The sequence below is a fragment of the Helianthus annuus genome, chromosome 1 (assembly GCF_002127325.2).
Source record: "Helianthus annuus cultivar XRQ/B chromosome 1, HanXRQr2.0-SUNRISE, whole genome shotgun sequence".
Classification (NCBI taxonomy): domain Eukaryota; kingdom Viridiplantae; phylum Streptophyta; class Magnoliopsida; order Asterales; family Asteraceae; genus Helianthus; species Helianthus annuus.
This window is the reverse complement of record NC_035433.2, coordinates 114,805,958-114,826,414: the sequence shown is the minus strand read 5'-3', so window position 1 is coordinate 114,826,414 and position 20,457 is coordinate 114,805,958.

Sequence of the window (20,457 nt, the reverse complement as noted above, 5' to 3'; positions counted from 1 at the left end):
GGTCGAGTCTAGAATTAAAGCTTTTTAGTGTCTAGCTTAGAGAGTCTAATTTAGTTAATTTTTATAGTCTGTTTAGCACACATCATCGCACGACGCGAGTGGACATTTTCAACAGAATGTTCCTTAGGTGCAGCTGCAGATTCTCAGCCAAACTATTTTTCACGGATACGAACATAACTCGTTCATTTTTTGTCCGTTTCACGTCACGTTTCTTCCTAAGTGATCGTAGTTTCATTCTCCACTACATGGAGTTAAAATCCTACATCCGGATTAATAAAATTTGAGACTTTTAAGCCCTCGGCTTAATACAAAATTACTAAGTTTTGACCCATTCATGTATTTATCAAACAAACATGTTTGTTTGATCCTAATTCTCATGAACCTTATATTTTCGTTATTATCTATCATATTAGGTTCAAATCAGGGGTTTCTTAAGTATTTTATACCCGTTTTCCCTCATATGCTTATTTTGACCCGTTAAGGGTATTTAAGCATATTTTAAGCACGAATCGCTTTCATTCGTTCCTAGCTTCGTATTTCCACATTTCTTATCAAATGATCTTCCACCACAACTATATTTGTGGTGGATTTAATGTGGTGATCTATAAATTCCAAGTTTTACCCCTCAGATTATCATTTTACGTGTGTAACACCCTTTAAATTGAATCAAGGTTTAACGTATAGTTTGCGAAAAGATCATGTAATTAAGTTTACATATACATCGGAAATATGGGTTTATTAAAAACTTTTACAATTTAAAAAAAAATAATACAACATAATGTAGTTTAGTCGTCGTTTGAAAGTTACGACGACACACCGTGCGGAAGCTTCTTTTTCATGTGTTCGGTTCTTTCTTGCCGCTTGATCTTCATCCGGGTACTCTTGATATCCACCTATGATCAAAACCAACATAAAAGTTAGTTTTGATAACTTAAATATAAGTCTAAATAAGTTCTAAGCAACGAATAATCAAACAAAATATTTATTTCCAACTTTGATGTCTCCCGCGTGTCGCGGGAGACCCATCTCAATGTGTCGCGGCGATCGTCGCGTGTCGCGCCCCAAGCTGAGTCCTTCGTCGCGTGTCGGGGGGGAACCCAATTTCCAGCGGGTTCATTACTGAAACCTGCATTTTCTGCCCAGCTATAATTTTCAACAAAAATCAAACTTAAGATTATCTTAACTTTTTATCTACAAGTCCGTTTTACGCGATTCTTTTTCCTACGCGTCCGTAATTAAATTACGGACCCGTTTATCACCTTGGTTTGCATAAAAATCTGATTTATCCAATGTTGGCTCATAAATCCTTTTGGTGATTATTCGACCCATTTGACATTATTATTTCACTACATGCTCTAAAAAGAAAATAGTTAATTCCTAACATTTTACCCATCCCGGGCTTGTCAAACCTTAATGTTTTCACTCCCATCCTAGAGTTTACGTAGGCGTTTACATTCACCGATTCATTTGTATCTATCTAAGCATTTAACCACAATTTACTTCTTAGTCTATTTTGACCCGCAAATGTTTTTGCCTATACTTTTTATATGTATCTAAGGGTTTCAAAATCAATAAACAAGTTTCTAAACAAACTCTAACGGTCGTTTACCCGGTTCGCCCGTTAATGGCTTTTTGGTCAATTCTAGTATCTTATTTTACGACGAAAGACTCTCACCAATTATTGACCAAATTAGCACTTTTAACTACAACGTAATTATACGTGCCTGGCTCGGATCAATACATTGACCCGTTTTAATACCTTGTCTCGAAAATTTGCTAATTCATAGCAACGCTAATTCATAAGCCGCTTTATCCTGTAAGCATAAAACTCGACAAGTGCTTATTAGTCGATATTTGTCAAATGGTATCCACATTACCATTTGACCCGTTTTTCTCTTTTTATTCATTAGGCTTACTTATAGTAACCGTTCAAAACCCCATTTTTATAATTAGCTTTTCATGGCTAATTTACCGTTCTATCTCTTTTACCATTAAACATGGTTTTTATCATTTATATTAGTTCCGACCCGTATTATTTTGCGGGAACCATATCTTGAATATTATCCTTATTGTATTCGAAACTTATAGGATGAACATTTATTTTACTAAAAGGTGTAAGCTTCACTTACCTTGCATCCGATTATGTGCTTTTTTTCCGCGTACTCGATCCGTTTGACCCGCTTCTTTCCCAAGTCTTCATCTAGCTTGTCTAGAGTCAAACTATCATCATCACAATTCGTAAGACGGTTAGATTAGTCATAATCGTTTACGACTATTCCATCCTACGGGTTTTATGTCGAATTTATCATTCGACCATATCAAAATTATCATTCGATCTAATCATTGGTCGGTTTGACTTTTTAAAAGTCAATTGACTTATCAACATATTCAAATGCACATTTGGTTCATTGAACTCACTTAGGCATATTTCATCTGAACTCTTAATGAAATCAAATTTTACACACAACCAAGTAGACCGCGATTTCATTCAGGCATTTCATATCACTGAAAAATGGGCTGTTTTTTGTGACTTGTTTAACCTGTTTACAAGTCTTCAAAAATTATGATTTTTTTATGTGGCGTACCTCTCGGAGGGTTAGACCTTGTGTTAAAATTTCAAGATCTAACTCTTTACCAAAAATTCGTAAAAATTCATTTACTAAGCTGCAATCAGATTCGTCACTTCTGACTGCAGCTTACGGAAAAATTCATTTAAAATTCCTCGTTTATCCGATTGACGAAATTCCAATTGGAGATTCTTTTAGTCACTTAAAACTATCTACAGTACAAATTTGAGGTCATAAATAAGTTCCTAAACTGAGTTATGACATTTGTAATGGGCTGCAAATTCTGCCAGAAAACTCAGCCTGAACTTCGATACCGAAAAATTCATAAAACATTCAATTTTCGTCGAAAAAATGCAATTCCAGTGGGGTTTTAAAGATATTTCCTGGAATTACATATTAAACTCAAGAAACACATGTTTTTGTCAGGTTTTATCCACGTTACAGCCAATACAATTCGGCTGTAAATTCTGATCAGAAGCTGTCTGAATTCAGCTTTCAATTTGAACATGTTTATGACATTATAACACTTATTCTTAGCAATCAAAACCCCTAAAAGCATCACATACATGAATTTAGTCAAAACCCACTTAGCACATGCAAGAGTAATCATCAAATCTCTAGTCTTTAATACTAATTCATCAAGTTTTTCAACTAGGGTTTGTTTCTAAACATGAATTCATCCTAGTTTCACCCAAACATCAATCATTCAAGTTTGGATTTTGATTTTTCATAAGTTCATAAAAAATCTCAACTTCATAAATATCAAAAATTTAACATACCTTACGATCCCCACGACTAGGTGATTGTTTCTATGTGTTAATGCATTTGATTCGAGCTAATCTTGGCCTTCAATTTGATGAATTTGGGTGAGCTAGGGTTTCACCCCTCTTTCTCCTGCTCTTGGTCGATCGACCACACACCCATGTGTGTGTTTTGTATTTTTTTTTAAACCTTTAAATTAAACATCATTCATATTGCCCACTTTTAGTCCCTCAAAGTTTAAGGGTTTTATAAATGGGTTAGTTACTACAAGCTCCCCTTTGTTTTACCAACCATAAATAACTAGGTTAATTATTCCTAGTAAATTTAGCGGGTTTCGGGAGTTATTAACCAAGTTTATTCTAAGTCCCGTTAACTCGGGCCTTTTATAACTTTATTTTCTCAAGCATTTATTTTCCTTTTCAATTAATATTAGGATTATTTGTTTATGTCCTAATATTCACCGGGTTAATTTTACCATTAACGGTATTTTATCCGTCTTTTAGTATTAACGTGGTTTGATTACCAAACCCGTTTTCGGGGTGTTACAACGGCTAAGATTCTTTTAGAGTCATTTAACCAAAGATTCACATCTTTCGCTTTTGATCATAAAACTAGTTTCCAAACAACCTTTAAAGGTCGTTTGCTCAGTTTGGCTTACAAGGGCGTTTTGGTCCATTTTAACCTTTCATTTACGATGAAGGACTTTTGAAAGCATGTTTGACCCAAAATCCCTCTTTTTAGCTATGATTTGGTTTGAAAAGTCATTATGTTTTCAAAACATAATGACCATCATTTGAATCATTCGGTTTATCTATTAAAGTAACCAAATTCCTATTTTTGACTTCATTTAACTCTCATTGAACCTTACGTTATAAATGAGTAGTTAACCTATTACACATACCTGGCTCGGATCAATATATTGACCTGTTTTTAATACCTTGCTTTAATAATCGCTACTTAATAACGATGCAATTATCCTTTCTCCATTCACTCCTGTGAATGTAAGACTCGACAATATTCATTAGTCTATACTTTCAAATGGCGATATATTCACCATTTGACCCGTTTGGTCTAAGTGACCGTTTATTTTTACGAGATGATATATATTACCATCTCATGTATATAACTAGCTCTGGTTTATACTGTAACGACCGTCTAAATTAATCAAGATTTTAAAAATAAAATACACATTTTAATGCTAAAATGTGACTTTACAAAAACTTGTCATACTAACATTCCCATATGTGTACAACATTTCAAAAACATATTTATAAGTGTTTACATAATTCACTTATAACTAAACAAATCAAGATTTGACACGGAAGCTTCATTTAACGTGTGTTTGGTTCTTGCTCGTCGCTTGATCTTCACCCGGGACTCTCGACATTCACCTATGATCAAAACCAACTTAGAAGTCAGTTTTGATAGTTAAATAACAAGTACAACAAGGTAATTAGGTCAAATAATCAAAATAAACAAAATAAACAAGAATTTCAAGAATTTAGTCCGTCGCCGCGCGCGACGGCAAACCCTTCTGGACGCCACGGCCTCATTTTGACAGAATGTTTGCATCAGTTGCTGCATATCTCCAACATTGTCTATCATATAAGGTTCCAGTCACGGGTTCCTAAGCATTATTTACCCATTTTACTTATAATCTTATTTTGACCCATTAAGGGTATTTATGTCCTTTTAAGCACAAATCACACCCATTTCTCGTATGCCTCATAATTTCAACCATTCATATTGATTGGTCTTCCACCACAATTATAATTGTGGTGGATTTAAAGTAATAGACTATTAATTCCGAGTTCTTACCTCTCAAATGTGTTGATTTACGGCAAGACACATTTAGGGCATTCAACCCTTGAAAGTTTATGCATTCAAATTTTATACGCATCTAAGGATTATAAAATCACAATAATAATTTCTAGACAACCTCTAAAGGTTGTTTTACCCGGTTTACCCATCAAGGGCTTTATGGTCATTTTTAATCCTTCATTTTTGCGAGGAAAGACTTCATTAAGTATTCGACCTTACTTGCACTTTTAACTATAAAGTCATATGAGCGTACCTGGCCCGGGTCAACAAATAGACCTGATTTATACCTCGCTTTAATTATCACACAATCTATGGCGACACAATTATCCGATTTGCTAATCGCTCCTGTTAACATAAGACTTGACAACCACATTAGTCGATATTGTTAAATGGTGTTATCACCACCATTCGACCCGTTTGGCCTATATGCCAAACGTTACCTATTTGATCAAAAACATGGTTTTTGATTTCCAATTCATACATCCATCCCATCCCGGATTTTATTACCAAATCCTTTTTCTCTTAAATCCTTTTCTCACAAATTCAACCCATTTCGGCTTACGCCATGGGTATCCTTTTAACTTCGATTTACATTAGTCAACACTTGACTAATTTCCAATTTTACCCTTTTCCTCATTATTAGATTATGCTACAAGATATTCTCAATGGAAATCCATATTTTTGATGTTATCGTTATCGTATTTATAACGTATAAAATAAACAAGATTTCTACATAAGTGTGTAAGTTTCACTTACCTCGCATCCCGAATACTCTTTTCTTCTCGTGCTTGATTCGTTTAACCGTTTCTTTCCCAAGCCTCCACCTAGCTCGTTAGGCATCAAACTATTGTCAACATTTACAAGGTGGTTAGACTAGTCATTAACAATCGTGACCATTCCACCCTACTTATTCTCTATGTCGAAACTACCATTCGACTTCATCATTGGTTAGATTAACTTATCAAAAGTTAATTACTTTCAATCACACGGTTTACACAATTGAGTCTAATTTAACATGATGTTTAGAACTGTCACACCCCAACCGATGGCAGAATCATTGGGGAATGACACTGAGCGAAACAGATTGTCCAAAAATTTCCATAACAATTATCATTACTATTTAATTTAAAATAACATGTCCCATACCATGTCTCAAACAGTAGACAAATTATTACAGACAAAATCTAGACAAATAGTTCCATTCCGACAACTCAGATTTAAATAGAGCAATTGTTTATCTGCTTCTAGGGACCCTTGATTTTGTTAGTACAGACAACTATTTGTTGGACTCTAGAGCTTTATTCTAGCCTCGCTTTCCTAGCAGCTAAGCATCCTAATTACCTGTCACATACGTTAAAATAAAGTCAATACACATAGTGTAAAGGCGAGTATACAAGTTTGATAATAGCATATAGAGTTCGAAATAGTTTACGCATAACCAGTACGTACATAGCGGAAAACGAAGCATGTTAGTTATCAACATGAACCTATCGATACCAATGACTGCGGGTTGACTACCCGAGGCTGTTCGTAATACATGATCACCACTGTAATCCATGCAAATAATTGTCCTTAACAACCCCTGGATGAGCAGGTGCTGAGTCCAAACTATAGTACTATCATCGTTAAGGCAGGTAGACAGCATTCCATGTGTAAACATAACAAACAAGCATTCATTAAGTCACGTATAACATGCGGTAACGGCTAGCGTTTTAAAAGTATTGCGTAGTGTGTTCGATTGTGATTTAGAATAAGTAACGTATGTAACACCCAAAAGTGCATAAAGCAAAAAGGGATCGAGTATACTCACATCGGTTGATTGATTGAAGGGAGCGCTTGAGAGTAAGGTTAGCCTGAATAGTTCGGTAGTACAACGATAAGTAACGCGTAAAAACAGAGACAAGTATTGATGGATCGGACAGCTGGTCGATCGGACGGTAGTCCGATCGAACGGCTGACCGTGCGGTTGACAGTCCGTTCGGATAGTTGTCCGTTCAGACGGTAGTCCGATCGGATGGCTGTTCGAGTGGATTGTTTCTTCCTTTGAGTAAGATGTGTTTGTGTAAGATGGTTTGACTTTTGAAGTTTTTGTTGCAGCATTTGAAAACATTGAGGTATCTTTACCTTTCAGGTCGGTCGATCGGACGGTCGTTCGATCGGCCGACAACCCGATCGGCTGGTACTTCAGCAAAATGTCACTCGATCGGATAGTAGTTCGATCGGGTGGCATTCCTAGTGCATTGAACATGTTGAAAAATCGATTAAGTGTTGAAGTCAAGTATCTCATGATCCGAAGAGTAATCCAATCGGATGGTAGTCCGATCGGATAGCAGTTCGTTCAATACTCAACTTCAAATAAGTTGGTTAAGTGTGGGATCCATGTGCTAGCCGTTCGGCTGCCTGTCCGTTCGGCTGCCTGCCCATTCGCCTGGCTGTCCGTTCGGACAGCAGTCCGATCGGACAGCACCTTTTCCTGGTCGGCCAGTTCGTTTCGCACTGGGTCGTTTTGATTGTTTTTCGTTTTATCGAGGTATTTCGATAACAAGTCAAATATAGGAACCTCGTCATTACTTGGTTCTCCTGATCGAACAGGAATCACCCAAATCCGATCAGTGAACGGTTCGGGGCGGTGTTTCACGTTTAACACGGAATCGGTGAACCTCGTGGATAGAATCCGGATCTTGGGCCACACAACCACCAGAATGATTAGTTAGTCGGCACAAGCTCCGTTTCTACCGGTCTTGAGGGTATTGAGTGTAAAAGAGTTGAAAGAAAGTCGGAAAACCATCTTTCAATCCCTTTCATCATGAATATGTTTAGATCTATGAAAGATCTTTGTTTGTTTATGTGGAAATCGGTTAGTTCCAAGTTATTCTTGGTGGATTGAGGTCAAAGCATGAAGTTCTTCAAGAACACATGATGACATCATCCTAGAACACTTGAATCTTGATGATTTCACGGTTAAAAGTTAAGATTTGAAAGATACAAATGTGTAGGAGTTCGTGTAGATCAAGAAAGTACAAGATTTAGGACGAGATCTTACCGAAATTGAGAGAAATCTGAGAAAAGGTGAGGAGCACGAGCTGGTCAGACGTCACTTATCAAAAGTAGTAAATTGGAGAGTGACAAGGGGTATTTATAGGGTTCCAAAAGAGGAAAGTGGCTGGCCGATCGGCCAGGCAGCTTGATCGGTCAGCCTGTCTGATTGGCCGGTAGTCCGATCGGCCGGCTGGTCGATCGGCTGGTAGCCGGATCGATCAGTTGCCTGATTCGAGTGCTTGGTGCGACGATTTTTGATATTTCGATTTCGATTGCGAGCAGTGCGAATGCGATGGAGTTTCCTATTCAAATTACTTTTTAATCCCAACTACTCATATCGAGCACTGTCTTTTCTCCACCAATTATCATACTATATCTACATATAAGCATCTTTATTTCATATTCGTTGAGTGTTTGCGATTCGATTGCGATTGAGTTCGATTGTGATTCGTTTGTTTACCACACATAACATAAATTAAACATGCACAAGTAACATATAAGGCACACACACACACGTATAACAATAACCAAAAATGCGATATTCGAGTTGCGAGCGCGATTGCGATAAGCGATAAATAGCGAATAAACTTCGATTATTTGCAGATACTCCATATAATACAACTAACGTGAAACATAAAATAGACTAACTTCAGTCAAAGAAGTCAAAACAGGAATTGAGCAAGGAGTGATAGATCGCAATTAGCGATCTTTTCTTCCTTTGACTTCAATCTGACTTTGACTTTGACTTTCGAAAACATGGGGTGTTACAAGAACCCTTGTCACTTCATATTACGCATAGTTGCCATATCATTCAAATACACGTTTCACCCCAAATTTCAACACTTTAGTCCTTATTTAGGCATTTTAACAAACACCTAATGTGCATAATTTTACATATTTACTAACTAGTTCATAACTAGTTATTTTCACCAAGATTTACATCAAAAAATCAAACCTCTATGTCTAGTGTTCATGAACTACATCTAGAACTTATATCATAACATCAATATTCATCAATTTAACATTCTAATCTGAGTGTTCATCATATTATCGTAAAACCCACTTAACACATAATAGGGTAATTATCAAATCCCTAGTTTGGACAACAATTCATCAAGTTTTCAACTAGGGTTAGTTTTTAAACGAAAATTTCATCACAATAACACTCATAGATTCAACATTCATTCCAGAATTTCGATTATGTTGTTCATCATAATCTCAAAGTATCACTAAATCATAAAATTCAACATACCTTGTGATCCCCACGACTAGGTGATCATTTATATGTGTTCATGCATTGATTTGGGGTTTGAATTGAGCTTCAATTTGTTGATTTTGTAACGAACTAGGGTTTGCTCCATGGGGAGCTCTGCTCCTGATCGTATACACGCACACACACACTAGTGTGTGTGTAGTGTTTTGTTTTTAATAAATAAGTTTTGAATCCTCCATTTTTAGCCCCTATAGTTTGTAACTTTATAAAAAAAGGTTATTACCCATGTTTTCTTCATTGTTTTAAGACACCTTTTTAACTAGGTTAATATTCCTAGCTACTTGGTGAATTCGGGAAAATTATGACTTGATTTAATTTAAGTCTCGTTAATTCGGGCCTCTTATAAACTCATTTCCTTAAAAGCTTTTATTCACGTTGTAATTAATATTAGGATTATTTAGTTAAATCCTAATATTTACCGGGTTACTTTTACCACTAACGGTACTTTACCCGTCTTTTAGTATTAACGGGGTTTGATTACCAACCCCGTTTCGGGGTGTTACAAGTCTACCCCCCTTAAAGAGGTTTCGTCCCCGAAACCTTTCTTACGTAGTTCTTTAGGTTTAACTCTACGGACTTAGTTTCGGCAACTACTTGAGCATTGCTCGTAATTAACAACCTTACCAGAAAAGTAGGGTAGTGTGCTTTTGGTTTTAAGGCGCATGATGTATGCGCCTTTCACATGTAAGGCCTTGTAGGCCATTACTTTCAGCTTGTACTTCTTATTTTAGTCACTTATTTGACTGAGTTGTCATCTGATCGCTCGGTTATATTTATTTTCATCATGTTTACTTCAAGCTAATCTTATTTCAACAGGCGCTTTATATAAGTCGTAACACTACTCCGACTTTGAAAGGTTTTACCGGCCAGAATGATTAGTCGTCGTCACTTTATTCCCCGTCATTAGGGTATATCTTATTGCCAACCCGGCCTTTTACGTGTTTTCTGATTTTCATATCTCGTAACTCACGTTACGACTTGATTGTATTCTATATCACTTTTTGTGACCGTGATTACATCACGTTTTGTTTAAGTTTACGTCGATTTTTATTATCGGAAATCTTTCCTTCGAATGTATCGCTTTGCACCTACTGGTGTCAAGATCCATATTCCTTGATATTAATCATTTTCCAAATTCGTTTCATAATATTCGTATTTGTTAAAGGGTTGTTTCTCAATAATACTGAATTTTAGTTTAACGCTTTTCTCTTGAACTCATGTCAATTCCAAGGATTTATCCCCTTCCGTTGTCATTTCGGTAATGACTTCATCCACTTTTGTGACATAACACAATTTAAATAATTTTGAATTCTTTTGTCATTTTTTTTGCCCGTTTGAATGTTTTAGTGAAATTCTTCACTTTTGTCAACCCGGCCTTTCACAATCTATTCGCTTTTAACCCATTTAGTTAACTTAGCAAAACCCATTGCTTTTATACGAACTTTGTCTCCCGTTATTGTTTTACGCAGGAAGTTACAACCAGTTTCCTTGTTTTATACTATTGACCCGTAGGTTCTTTCGCTTAGCCTCGTAGGCTATTTCTTTATATTTTCACCTTTTTACCTTATTAAGGTGATACCCCAACAATTCGTTTCTTTCTATTTGGGACCCGAAGGTCTTTTTGGTCCCGTAGACCTTAGCCTCATTTATAATCTCGTTGGTTATGATAATCCCGTAGATCATCTTTTATTCAAGTCTTTATTCAAAGGTATATCTATACTATATTAATAAGCATATCCAAAGGACTTCTTAAAGTCATATAAATTTCCTTAAAACACCCCTAAAGCATGCTGTACAACCCTCTAAAGCACAATATAATTTACAATCCCAATTATGCCCTTCACTCAAAAAAACACACGGGGTACAACATCAGATGCATAATGTACTACTCATTAAAAAAACACGGTATTACTATCACATTAGGGTTTCTGCATAGTATCATTCACATCCGCCCCCATTCTTCTCTCTCTCTCACCAGACGGCGGTGTCTGCATACGCCCCATGGCGACGGATTTCACCGGCGATTTCACTAGATCGTCGGATTTCACTTCTCAGGTACCGTCTTTTTAACCTTATCGGCATTTTTTGTATGTTATTTGACTTAGATCTGTGAATTTCACTAGATCGACGGATTTCACCAACGATTTCGCTTCTCAGGTACCGTATTTTTAACCTTATCGGCATTTATTGTTTGTTATTTGACTTAGATCTGTAAATTTCACTACATCGACGGATTTCACCGGCGATTTCACAAGATCGACGGATTTCACCGACGATTTCACTTCTCAGGTACCGTCTTTTTAACCTTATCAGCATGTTTTGTTTGTTATTTGACTTAGATTAGATCTGTGAAATTTTAGGGTTTCTTTTTCCGGTGATTCCGACATCAGATCTGTGACAACTGTGTCACTACGACTATCACACAAATGCAAATACAATGAAATATTATGTTTTGTGACACCTGTGTCACTTCCATCATCAAACAAATACCAAATCAATTAAATATTGTATTTCATACTTGGGATTTGTAAAAATATGTGTATCATTTGCACATATCAACTCTTATTCGATTTCAAGCTTTAAATCGCTTTCTGGAAGGTTATACGCGCTCTGATGCGTAAATATAACCAGTTTAATGCAACAAACACTCCAGAATTATGAAATAGGCTTAACATACCTTAAATAACCTCCACATAACTTAGAAATAAGTTTTGGATGGTTTGGTGTGTTGAAATCAAGTTTGTTCAATTGCATGGACTAATTGTGTCAAACTGCGAAACTATACCGATTCGTATAGTAACGAACATTCCAGAACTTGATCATAAGTTAATATGCCCTAAATATCCTTATTATAACTTAGAAATAGGCTTTGAGGTGTTTGGTGCGCAGAAATAAACTTTATTGATCAATAGGGACTAAAAGCGTCAAAAAGTACACAAGTTTGCATTTTCGCGCATATCTTACGTTCTGAATACATCCGTACATCCAAAAATTTATGTAATCATTAGAATATTATGTTTTACTGATTGGCATGATAAAAATCCGTTCATCGCTTAATTTGGATCGTTTTTGCGTCCGTTACGACTCCCGTCATAATTAACCGAACAACGCAACCGTACGACCAAACGAACCAACATCTGAGATATTTTTGTGCATGTTTTAAGTTCCCTATACTTTAACTTCATTTTAGAGCTTTGAAATGGGGGTTAACGGGGCTTAAACGTGTCAAAAATGCATCAAATAGCAAGTTTGGAGGTGCAGGGGCCTGTTCTGCCATTTTTCAAACTTGGCTGGTCTGCGCAAGGCTTACGGACCGTAAGCACATCTTCATACGGTCCGTAAGGACCACCCAGTTCAACATAAATGTTTTCCAGCTGTTCCACACCTTAGCACCTGGTTTCTTTGATTCTATGTGCTTGTTTTGGATGCCCATAGTTTCACAAATCAGTGGGTATGATGTATAGGGCATGGATCGAAGCTCGGGTTTCAAGAAACGATCCTAATGGTTCTAGAAATCCTATAAATACCCCCCACCCTTCACTTGCAAAAACCCATAACTTGATCTGATTTTGGCCTTCTAAGTTGAAGTTTATACTTCATATCTGAAGGTAAATCGGATCAAGAGCTTGCGGGGACCTTTTGTAAGTATTCTTTCGTTCTTTTCATTCGTTTTTACATTAAAGTTAAACTATGTTTGACTTTATGTTTTAACCAGTTTATGGTCAATGTGAAGTTCGTTTGAACTTCATAACGTGAGGGTAATCACGATGGTTATAGTCCCTAGCGACTATACCTACTGATTACCACGTTATCAAGGCTCAGTGACGAGTCGTAGTTTCGGCCAAAATGCGTATTCTCGCGTATTTTGTAACCAAACTACTCTAGGGTATCAAAACCGTTTGTTTTGATATCAAAACCTGTTTTCTAACTTAACTAAACATGTTTCGACATGTTTAGCTCGTCACTTTTTAGATTAGTGCTTATGTAGAGTTGTAAGTCAAGCGGACTAAACACCCGCTTAGACTTTCGAACTAGACCCGTTTGGTCGATCTTTAGGATCCGACCAAACATGTTTAGTGACCATAGTTATATAGGGAATAACCTTCTGAGGTTATACCTTATAGTTACTTCGTTTAAGTAGTTGTATAATAGGTAGTTTATATGCCTTAGGAAAATTACCAAAATACCCTTTTTATGCATAATTGATGTTTAAGCATATGTAACCCAAACTTTTGTCACTTAACTAATTATGCAACATAATTAAACATGTTTAGGCATATAATACTTGTCATAGGACTAGTTAGGAGGTCCAAACGCGTTTTACTCGAACGACGTGTTAAAGTAGCGTGAGCTACCTAAACGGGTCGTAATGGGTCGTAAGCACCTAGGATAGGTTTCATTTTAGTATGTAGGCCTTGTTAAACCATATCATATGAGTTCCCACGCTCATTTGGTTCACGAGACCTCATACTATCCGATCTCCCGATTTAGGTCCGGTTTATTTATGTAGTTATCAATATTAGGTGCCGTTTGATTCCGTGCTCCCTCTAGCTTGCTTGGTAGTTGTTCAAGACTTCTAAGCACTCTCAAGTGAGTACATAGTCCCCTCTTTTACTATTTTCAAACTGTTTTAGGGTGAAGCATGTGTACCTATCTGTTATTTTCATGTTTTCAAAAGTATAATTGATTATACATATTTGTACTTATCTTTTTACAAACTGAATGATTGTTTATGATTTAAACTCTAATTTTTCAAAGATTATAAAATAAATGTTTGGAATAGTACTTATTTTTGTTCACCAGACTAGTTGGTAGTATGATATAGCGCTATAGGATTTGACACCCCATTCCTGTTGTCATGGAATGTCTGAAACCAATTTGTTGCTCCATTCAAATAGGGATTGCCTTTGTGGTATCCCTATAGTCTCAAAGGTGTATTTTGATGCACTAGGTCTGAATGAATTCTTAAATCACATTATTTTTGTGTATTTAGTTATAATCCCAAAGGTATAGTTTGATATGCTCTCATATGTGATATTGTACAAAACCAACATATATTTTGTTAATCATTAAAGCATAGTTTGATATGTTATTTTCAAAATCCAAAACATAGTTTAATATGTTATTTATAAATCCAAAGTATACTTTTAATATACTGCTGAAGGTTATTTTTTTTAACAACTAAAGTATATTTAATATACTATTTATTTAACGACTAGTTTTGGTTAAGTGTTTAGATAACGGGACGGGTGTAATATGATGAAAACATGGTAGATACGCCGCTGGTACTTCTTATATATAAGTGTTTTTATCACATTACATACCGTGGCGTTATTTAGTACACTTCGGTTAACGATTTTGGAACTGAAATATATTTTAATATATCACTTATTCGACTTTCTTAAAACCAAAGTATATTTGTATATATACCATAAACCTTTTTATCAAAATATTGTTTTTCAAACAATATATTTTATACAAACTCATTTAACTTAGTTATTTAATTACCTATGTAACATTATTTTATATCATTTGATTTCTTATAAATTTTGGTATGATTTATAAAAGAAAACCTTTTTCAATGTTCATGACTACTTTTCTTAAAACATTCTTTTTCCTTAAACTTATAAGTCATGAATCATAAATAAAATAAAACCTATGTATCTCACAGACATTTTTATGCTTACGTACCTATTTTTACACATGTTTCAGGTGCTGCTTTGTGATGACTGATGATATATGCTACACTTAGGATGGACTTGTGCCTTAGCGACTTTAAAACTTGAAAGATAATAGTTGTACTTATTATTGTATTAAAACAATGAGTTCATTTATTCAATAAAACTAAATTATTTATTCCATGGTTGTGAAACAATGATTCTGTTACAACACTCCCCGACGTTTCCGCCACGTCTTGTTGTTTTACGTGGTCGGGGTGTGACAGAAAAGTTGGTATCAGAGCCAATGGTTATAGGGAATTAGGTTATTAGTAATGCGTTGACCTAGACTATAACCTTCCTAGGACCCTAACACAAGTTATCTTTTTTAGGTGACAACCACAATAAGAACACAAATTTCGTTTCCATCTTGAAAACTAATCATCTGTTCTAGGATGATTTATTATATGGTTTTGAACCCTTTAAGTTTTCAAATTCCCATCAAAGTTTGGCCTAAATAATGTGAACACGTGCAAACTGGAAGGGTGGGTGCCTGTACCCTGAGTTTTCTGTCTAAGGCTAGAGTGTTCGAACAAATCCGCAGTATCGGACCAGTCACTCTTACCTGGGAACTCTTGGGGTGAGTGTCCACTTGTAGGCGAGCATGTCTTCGCGATACATTATTTTTGACCCATTTACTTTGATTAATCACCATGTGTCGTTTGTTGCTTTGTAATAACAAACAAATGACCACCATCTTTGCTTTCATCAATTTTGTCTCATCTCATTCTTTTTGTCTAATCCTTTCACTTGTTTTCCTTCCTGTTTCCCCTTTTAGAATGCCTCCTCGACGTGAAAATCCGCTCTCAAATGCCGAAATGGCACATATTATGGCACAACATATGGCTGCTGTGCTCCCAGATGTTATTGCTCAAGTAAACCAAGCCAACAATAACCAGAATGCTCCATGCAATTTCAAAAGCTTTAATTCAGCTAACCCACTTAAGTTTAGTGGTTCTGAACGAGCAACTGGACTCCTACAGTGGTTCGAAAGCATTGAAAGTACATTTCGTCATGTTCATTGTCCAGACAATCGGAAAGTCGAGTTTGCATCTAGTGTGTTTCAGAAGAGGGCTCTCACATGGTGGAACAGAATTATGAGGGACCGTGGTGCTGAGGTCGCATTAGCACAAACTTGGGCTGAGCTTAGGGCTCTTATGATGAGGGGGTTTTGTCCTCGTCATGAATTAAGGGCTTTAGAAAGGGAATTTGATGACCTGAAGCAAGACAGCGGTGAGCATCGCGCCTATACTGACTGCTATGAGGAATTGAGCCTGCTGTGTCCTGCTATGGTTACACCTGTGGAGAAGGCGATTGAGAAATATATTGATGGTCTTCCTGACCTAGTTTAGGATATTGTTACTGGCAGCAACCCTACTACTGTCAGACAAGCCATTGAACTGTCTGCCACCTTAACTGAATCCCACATCAGGAAGAAAAAGCTTTTTCGAAAAGGCGACCCAAGACCATCCGATGAGACTGCTCCAGCTGAGCCAAAAGAAAAGCAGGTTAAAGGATCCAAGAAGAAGAAGCGTAAGGCTTCTCAAAACTGCGCCATCACTGCTCAAGAGAAACAGGTTACACCAAACCAGCCAGCACAACCTCGCAAAAGGCAAAATTATGTTGGCATGGCACCTTTGTGCAATAAATGCAACCGTCATCATCTAGAGCAAGAGCAATGTCACAAATGTACCCACTGTGGGTGGTTGGGACATTTGATCAATGTTTGCCGTTATGCAAATCAAGCTGCTGCAAACCCTGCTGCTGTTTAAGCACGGTTCCCACCAGGGTCATGTTATAACTGTGGTGACCTTACTCACTACAGAAACAATTTCCCAAGACTTGTTAACATACCTCCAGCTCGTGGACGGGCGTTTAACATCAATGAGGCAAACGTGAACAATGATGCAGCAGTGAACAATTAGTGTTTTGTTGTTTCCTCTGGTTGTTATCTTTTGACATTTAAAGACAAGTCAGTTGTTATACAAATAAAAATTCGTAGTTTTTATTTTTGCAAAACTGATGCGGTTGTGTGAATGTTTGATACGATCATATGATAACAACACAAAGACAAACTACTCGTGTGGTTATATCATTATTATGATCACTTGTGATCTCCCCAAGAACCTTTAACGCTCGTTTCTTTTAAGAAACAAAGCCAAACTCCTATTGAAGATCCTTCTATCTCCATAGATAGATTCTTAAAAATGATTAAAGTGCCAAATGAAATCCATGGATTGGATTCCTGGTGTGCTTTAATTATCCGTGTCCAAAAATAACAAATTAAAGATCAAGTTAACTAATTATGTGTTTATATGTTCTCTTATATGTTTTGTGTTTTTATGTGATCCATCCAAATCCTCATAGAATCTTCCATATCTCATATGAGGGATTCATAGTAGGATATCTAAAGGTACTATCTTAAATCCTTAATGGACTTCTACGTTGTAGCTAAAGTCCCTTGGGTTTTAAAGTACTATTCTATAATTGGACCCCTTGAGTGGTCTAGTTAAACAGATTGATTTGAAAATCTGGTTAGGAATAACATGTGATGATATAATTGAAAAGATCCCTTAAGTTGTCTATTTAAGGAGATCGTACGACGGTCTAGTTAAGAAGATCATGTGTTGATCTAGTTAAAAGGGTTGTTCGTTGATCTAGTTAAAAAGATCCTTTGGTGGTCTAGTCAATTCGCTTCATGTTTATTCAATTGATTTTTTTCCCTTACGCATTATGAAATGAACTGTGCGGACTGTGCAAGGAATTATGTAATTATGGAGGCCTACATAATTATGGAATTTAGTGCACAGAAACCACAAGAAGCTTTGTCATGTGTTAAGACCTATAGTAACAAGAGTAATGATACGGGAGAAGTCTTGGACTTTGACTGACGTCATTTTATCTTACACTCCCCAATTCTGATTTCAAGCACACAGAAGTTTCCTATGACAAGTCTTCATGAGAAACGTTCTTCTGTCCATAGTTCGAAACTTCATGTTTTGTTACTACAAGGACTTCACTTTGAGAGTTGGCAATTTCGCTAAGAATCCTAACATGACCCAGAGTTTTACTTAGGGTTCGAGGGATTCGTTCGAAAGCAAAACCATCACAGTTGTCTTCAGAAGTTTCCCCTAAAATTAAATTCCGGGACGAAATTTCCTAAAGTAGGGGAGACTGTGACACCTGTGTCACTTCCATCATCAAACAAATACCAAATCAATAAAATATTGTATTTCATACTTGGGATTTGTAAAAATATGTGTATCGTTTGCACATATCAACTCTTATTCGATTTTAAGCTTTAAATCGCTTTCTAGAAGGTTATACGCGCCCTGATGCGTAAATATAACCAGTTTAATGCAACAAACACTCCGGAATTATGAAATAGGCTTAACATACCTTAAATAACCTCCACATAACTTAGAAATAAGTTTTGGATGGTTTGGTGTGTTGAAATCAAGTTTGTTCGATTGCATGGACTACTTGTGTCAAACTGCGAAACTATACCGATTCGTATAGTAACGAACATTCCGGAACTTGATCATAAGTTAAATATGCCCTAAATATCATTATTATAGCTTAGAAATAGGCTTTGAGGTGTTTGGTGCGCAGAAATAAACTTTATTGATCAATAGGGACTAAAAGCGTCAAAAAGTGCACAAGTTTGCATTTTCGCGTATATCTTACGTTCTGAATACATCCGTACATCCAAAAATTTATGTAATCATTAAAATATTATGTTATAGTGATTGGCATGATAAAAATCCATTCGTCGCTTAATTTGGATCGTTTTTGCGTCCGTTACGACTCCCGTCATAATTAACCGAACAACGCAACCGTACGACCAAACGAACCGACATCCGAGATACTTTTGTGCATGTTTTAAGTTCCCTATACTTTAACTTCATTTTAGAGCTTTGAAATGGGGTTAACGGGGCTTAAACGTGTCAAAAATGCATCAAATAGCAAGTTTGGAGGTGCAGGGGCCTGTTCTACCATTTTTCAAACTTGGCTGGTCTGCACAAGGCTTACGGGCCGTAAGCACATCTTCATGCGGTTCGTAAGGACCACCCAGTTCAACAGAAATGTTTTCCAGCTGTTCCACACCTTAGCACCTGGTTTCTTTGATTCTATGTGCTTGTTTTGGATGCCCATGGTTTCACAAATTAGTGGGTATGATGTTTAGGGCTTGGATCGAAGCTCGGGTTTCAAGAAATGATCGTAACGGTTCTAGAAATCCTATAAATACCCCCACCCTTCACTTGCAAAAACCCACAACTTGATCTGATTTTGGCCTTCTAAGTTGAAGTTTATACTTCATACCTGAAGGTAAATCGGATCAAGAGCTTGCGGGGACCTTTTGTAAGTATTCTTTCGTTCTTTTCATTCGTTTTTATCATTAAAGTCAAACTGCGTTTGACTTTCTGCTTTGACCAGTTTATGGTCAATGCGAAGTTCGTTTGAACTTCATAACGTGAGCGTAATCACGATGGTTATAGTCCCTAGCGACTATACCTACTGATTACCACGTTATCTAGGCTCAGTGACGAGTCGTATTTTCGGCCAAAATGCGTATTCTCGCGTATTTTGTAACCAAACTACTCTAGGGTATCAAACCCGTTTGTTTTGATATCAAAACCTGTTTTCTAAATTAACTAGACATGTTTCGACATGTTTAGCTCGTCACTTTTTAGATTAGTGCTTATGTAGAGTTGTAAGTCAAGCGGACTAAACACCCGCTTAGACTTTCGAATTAGACCCGTTTGGTCGATCTTTAGGATCCGACCAAACATGTTTAGTGACCATAGTTATATAGGGAATAACCTTCCGAGGTTATACCTTATGGTTACTTCTTTTAAGTAGTTGTATGATAGGTAGTTTATATGCCTTAGGAAAATTACCAAAATACCCTTTTTATGCATAATTGATGTTTAAGCATATGTAACCCAAACTTTTGTCACTTAACTGATTATGCAACATAATTAAACATGTTTAGGCATATAATACTTGTCATAGGACTAGTTAGGAGGTCCAAACGCGTTTTACTCGAACGACGTGTTAAAGTAGCGTGAGCTATCTAAACGGGGCGTAATGGGTCGTAAGCACCTAGGATAGGTTTCATTTTAGTATGTAGGCCTTGTTAAACCATATCATATGAGTTCCCACGCTCATTTGGTTCACGAGACCTCATACTATCCGATCTCCCGATTTAGGTCCGGTTTATTTATGTAGTTATCAATATTAGGTGCCGTTTGATTCCGTGCTCCCTCTAGCTTGC